The following is a 6,217-nucleotide window of genomic DNA, read 5'->3' on the forward strand; positions in this document are numbered from 1 at the left end:
AGGGCAGGGTGTGCAGGAGCCATAAGCAGGCTGGACAGCTGACTCCAGGCTCAAGGCAAGGTTGGGGCTGGGTCACAAGGAGGCCAAGTTAGGGCCCCCTCCTTGCCCTGACCCTGAGGCTTCCTTTGCACTGGGGGTAAATATGAAAGAGATTCACTCCTCCTCCTGTCCATCCTCTGCCTCCTGGGAAAATTCCAGAATGGCAGGGTGGTGCTCAGGCTGGGTCAGGACTTAGTATGGGGGAGATGGGTCTCACCTATGATAGGTTCTGGGTCTAGCCAGGACCACTCTGGGCTGATGTGTGGCACTCAGCTGGACGGGGCCCCGTCCTAGCCTTTGGAAAGGGACAGGGCAAAGCTGACAGGCCTCACTCTTGATCTCAAGGACAGGGACTCACTCCTCTCCCTCTGGGAGAGCCCTCGCCCTGTGGCCCACTCTGCCTGACCCCTCTGACCTCTCCACTCTTCCCACTCTGCCTTGTGAAAGGCAGGGCATCCCCAAAGCTTGCTGTATTTGGAGCCTGACTCCACAGCGCCCTCATGTGACAGAGACCCATCACGGACCATGACCCAAATGATTACTCTGCACTGTGCCAGGTGGGTGACCTGCCCAGAATAGTGTGAGCTATTCACCTCTCACCTTCTAGGTTCTATACTTCTGTTAATGTAGCCAATGGCCTTCTGAGTTTTTTTTTCTTTTTGAGACGAAGTCTTGTTCTGTCACCCAGGCTGGAAGTGCAGTGCCGCGGTCTTGGCTCACTGCAACTTTCTGCCTCCCGGGTTCAAGTGATTCTCCTGCCTCAGTTTCCCAAGTAGCTGGGATTACAGGTAGGTGCCACCACACCTGGCTAATTTTTGTATTTTTAATAGAGACAGGGTTTCGCCATGTTGGCCAGGCTGGTCTCAAACTCCTGACCTCAAGTGATCCACCTGCCTCAGCCTCCCAAAGTGCTGGGACTACAGGTATGAGCCACTGCACCCGGCCCCTCTTGAGCTTTCTTAGTGATTGCCTGTTACAAACCACCCTTGAGCCTCTCCCGCAGGCCCGAGCCACTCCATAAGGACACAGGAGGGGCTTGTTCACCATCTAATCCTGTGGCAGGTACAGGTGGGGGTGGATACTGGAGACCCTGGGCGAACCAGGGACACCTCTGGAACCCAGTTGAACTGCCTGGCCCCTTGGTGTGCACATCCCACCTTGCTGCTCAGTGCCCAGGCCACTCGCCTTGTGGGTGAAGTTCCTGCCCTGATGCCTCATGCTATTTTTAGCCCAAGTAAGACCATAATTTTCCACTCCTGGCCCCAGACCATTGTCCAGCAGTGACGTGGGGGGACCTGCCTGTCCTCAAAATATCTCCTATTACCCTCCAGTACTCCCTGCCCCCTTCACACCTCCCTAACCTGACATCACTTCCTGGGCTGTTGACTCATGAAGGCCACTGTGAAAGGGCACGTGAGTTGCCCATCCACTGAGCGGACCCCAGGGATTATCCAGCCCAGCTGCAGACTCAAGGCCAGAGATGGGCAGGGCTGAGCCCAAGGTCATTCAGCAGGTCAGCGTGGCGCCTGGATGTAAGCAAGTGCCTTGGTGATGATCCTGCTGTCACTCACACTGCCCAGCTTTTCCTGCCCAGGGTGACAGGGATGGAGCCATAGAGCTGAGGCCGGGGACAGGGCAGGGATGGGAGGAAGGGGAGGGTAGAGAGTTGAGTGTCAGGGAGTAAATGTCTGCTGATGTGCCTGCAGCAGCTGTTCTCAATAAACTGCATGACATCAGGGCAGGGTCCCTGGCACACAAGGGTCTCTGCCCTGGGTGGCAGGTGTCCCAGGGCCCAGGAGGATAGGGGAACCCCAGGGTACATTCCCACTTTCACCCCCTGAGGTTAGAAGAGGCCCTAAGCAACATGTTATCCACACACGGTTGCTCCAGGTCAAGCCACCAAAGCTACCTCTCTGCCACCCTTGTCATGGCAGATCTGGGCTGCTCTGTTTAGAATCAGGCACATGAGGGAGGGAAGTCGTGTATTGACCATGTCCCACGCACCCTGTGGGACCCTCTCATCTATGTTATATGGTGGATGCTTCACAGAAACCCTGGGAAGTAGACGTTATGATCCTATTTAGCAGATGAGGAAACAGGAGAAGGGCGTGAGAAGTGAGGGCTTGCTCCAGGTTATCCAGGCCGTCAGGGTGAGTCAGAGTGAGTCCAGGTTCACCTGATGGCCAGAATCATGCCCTTTCTAGTGCCCCACGATGCTCACAGCCCTGCAGGGCAGAAGGGTCTATAAGTAGCCCCTCGCATGATTCAAGATGACAGAAGCAGTGTAGCAAGGATGTGAGAACACAGATGCTCCACCCAGACCACCTCAGTGTCAATATTGTCCCCACTTTCCTGGTTGGGGTCTCTTGGGCAAGTTACCTAATCTTGCAGCACCTCAGTTTTCCCATTTCTAAAGTGAGCTGCTACCTTCCACGCAGGGCGTTGAGGGGCTTCCCTACATTATTATGCACAAAGTCCTCCTCACAGTACCCGGTGTGTGGTCAGCATTTATATGCCTGGCACCAGGCCGGGGGCTATGGAGGCAAATCAGCGGGGCCCTGCCCTCACGGAGTTGACATCACTTAGTACGTAACCACATTGGGATACATGTTTTGAAGGAGAGGACAGTGTGGCCAGTGAGCAACAGTGGGCCATATGTCTCCAGGGAACCCCCGTGGAGTGTGGGAGGAGGGAAGCAGGTCTGTCCTGGGGGAATGTGTGGGACCACCTCTGCCCTGCCTGGCAGTAAGTGGATTTCAGGACCTTAGGCCTGTGCTGTTTACAGAACCTTGTCCAGGTGCCCAGCTGTGGGAGGGCAGCATGGAGAGGAGGAAGAGGGGCCCCCTAATAGCAAGCTTCGGGAACTTGCCACTTCAGGCTAGAGAGCTCGCACCCTCCCACGGCAGCAGGGTAGCCATTTCCTCCTGTCTGGGGTGTCCACCATGGTGCTCTGCAGCCGCCTCTCACTTCATTAAGAGTCCAGAGATCTAGGAGCAGAAGACTGGTCTGGAGCTGGGCAAGGGCAGGCAGCAAATGGGGAGTTTTTGCTGTGTGACCTGAGGCCACTTGCCTGCCTTCTCTGGGCTGTACTCTAGGGCCTGGAGACCTGTTCCCCTGTTCCAATTTCCCCACCTCAGTGAAGGCACAACCAACAGCTGCTCCCGAGGCATTTCCAAGACCCTCCAGGCCCCCCGCTCTGAGGACTAGGGTGGAGGCAGTGTTTCTCCCCAGCATCAAGTGACCAGAGAAGTGAAGTGACCCCACTGCTGCCACACAGAGCCACACAGTGCGACGTCTGGAGCTCCTGCCTCCTGCAATGTGGAGAGTGGGGCTTGGCCAGGAGTGACCAGACTACAGGGTGAGGGGTGTGCTTGTGGGGGTGAAGGGTTGGGGTGAGAACTGAGCCCGAGTCAAACTCATCCTCCTCTGCCCTGATGCACTGTGCAACTTGGGGGAGTCACTGCCCCTCTCTGGGCCTCGCTTTCCCCATCTTCGATAGGACTTGGCTCTGCCTGGCCACTCCTGCTCCAATGGGGGAATTCCTGGGCTTGCCTCTGTCTTGGCTCCAGCTCAGGTGTCAGTCTCAGCCCTGTCCCAGCCAGGAACAATGGGCCAGGCAGGGCCAGTCACCCCCTGTCCCTGGGGGCTCCACCCACGGCCCTGGACTATTTTCAGCCCTTGCAGATGGAGTCAGAAGCGGATTTTCCACTCCCAGTACAATGACTGCCCTGGACCATTGTCCAGCAGTGACACGGGGGACCCGCCTGCCCCAAAATATCTCCTGCCCCTGGTTTCCAAGCCTCTCTGCCCTGCTCCTCACCTCCTGGCCCTGCTCTTTACCTCCCCACCCTGATGTCATTTCCTGGGGCTGTTAACTCCTGAAGGCCATTGTGAAACATCACAGGAGACTCCTGGGAGACATAACAAGTTGGAATGAGTTTTCCCTCCTGGCAGGGACTCCAGGGATTGTTTGGCTGCTTAGTGGGACTGGTGGCCCAGAGAGGGCTGTGCCTTACCCAGTCACACAGCAGTCAGTGTGGAGCCTAGACGTAAGCCCAGGGCGCTTTGGCAGCTCCCACTGCCTCAGCCAACTTCATTAGCTCCAGCCTGTGCCTCCTGGAACTGAGAGCTCACCACTGAGCTTCCCGGAATGGGCACCTGGGGCAGCAGCCCAAGTGGTGTGGGTGGAGAGGTGCAGCTCAGGCCCTGACCTTGGAGTGAACCCAGTGCAGGGGCCTGACCTTATACCCCTTCTCCCCATTGAGTCCCATTTTTACCAAATGTGGCTGTTAGGAACTGAATGTTTGTGTCCCCCACCCCACAAATCCATATGTCAAAATCCCAACTGCCAAGGTGATGGCATTAGAAGGTGGGGCCTTTGGGTAACCAGGTAACCAGGTCCTAAGGGTGCAGCCCTCATTAATGGGTTTAGTGCCCTTACAGAATGGACCCCAGAGAGCTCCTCACCCTCTTTCCACCATGTGAGGATATAATGAGAAGTTGTCAGTCTGCAACCTGGAAGAGGTCCCTCACCAGATCCCAACCATGCTGGCACCCCGATCTTAGACTTCCAGTCTTCAGAATGGTGAGAAATAAATGTCTCTTGTTTCTAATCCACCCAGTCGGTGGCATTTTGTTATAGCAGCCCACACTGACTGTGACTGAACTCAGGGTGACAGAGCAGCAGCTCTGGGGCAAAGGGGAGGGTGGGGGCCACAGGGCAGCTGATGCAGGAGCAGGGTTCTGGCCCAGTTCAGCCATCACCAATTCTGGGACTGCAAATTCAGTTTCTTCATCTGGAAAATTGAACTGGTAATACCAATACCTCTTTTCCTGGTTTACTAGACAGCAACAATGCAGTGAGGCACAAACACGCAACTGTTTGATTTTCCTCCCACCCGTGCTCCCTGCTCAGTGACGTGTGATTTTCCTTTCCCATCCATAAACTGCGCATTTGGCAAACTCCAAATTTTTGAGTCACTTTTGGGTAACAAAGTCAGGTTTAAGATTTCCATCGCCTGCTTAATTGAACGCTCACCTGTCCTCTTCCCCCATGCTGTGAGGACCTTCCTCACTCCTCTTCTGGGTCCCTCTCTTCTCTAGGTGTTGGGGCAGCGTGGGGAGGAAAGGGACCAATGTGTCTCTCCTGGTGATGCTACAGCCCTCTCTTGCTGACCTTGCTTCCTGGGCCATCAGTGCCCCCTGCACAGAACTCTCCAAATACCAGTCCACATCTTTGTAAAAATAGTCTCTCCGCTAAGCTATCCCAAAATGACCTGATTAGAGTGTGCAACATCTTTCCTGCTGGGACTCTGACTGACACCCTGGTCTCCCTGAGTGATTTTCCTGCACATCCTGCTGGGGGTGTGGAAGCCTGTCCCCCTCCCACCCCATACCCCACACTTGGCTGAGATCTCACAGCTGCAAAGATGTCTCTGAATCCGTGGAGCCCAGGTTCAGCGTGTAGAGTGAGGTGGGGTATGTAGAGACCTGGGGTAAGGAACCCTGAGAAGGTGTCTTACCCCGTTTGTTTCCAGGTTTCTTTAGAAAGCAGGCTATTTTACCCCATGTGTCCTCAGATTTATGTCCTGGAACCAAATTCCAAATCAGCAGCCACATGAAAAGTCCCCTCCTCTCTGGCGTGGAATTAAACTGTTAGACCTGCCTTTGTGACCAAAGCAATTGTAAAATGTGGGGGAGGAAATTAAAAGCCTGCCACCTTAGTCCACACAGTGTGTGCTGTCTCTGTATGTGTGCACGTGTGTTTATGTGTGTGTTGAATGATCACATCTGTTCAAGGGAGGATGGTGAGGGGTGAGGGGCAGTCCTGGCAGGTACCAAGGGGACACTCAGAGACAGAAGGGCTGCAGATAGGCAGCCAGGCCAGAGGGGGGCAACAAGGGGCTGCCAGGAGTCAGACTAAACCCCGGAGGTGGAAGTGGAATGGCAAGAAGAGATGGGAATGGAGAGAGGGTCTGGCTTCCAGCTCTGTGGCACCCCCTCTCCTTCCCTCCCTCCCACTCTAACTCCCTTTCCCTCCCCACTCCCCATCACCCTCCCCTTTTGCTCCCTGTCCCCGGAATCCTTGGGAGCAAAGGGAGGCAGACAGGGACAGTCCACTCTGTGCTCTGCCCTGTCTGTTTAGTCTACGAAGGGCCCCAGGTTGGTTGGTGCTGCT

This window comes from Symphalangus syndactylus, chromosome 6 (genome assembly GCF_028878055.3).
Source record: "Symphalangus syndactylus isolate Jambi chromosome 6, NHGRI_mSymSyn1-v2.1_pri, whole genome shotgun sequence".
Taxonomy (NCBI): domain Eukaryota; kingdom Metazoa; phylum Chordata; class Mammalia; order Primates; family Hylobatidae; genus Symphalangus; species Symphalangus syndactylus.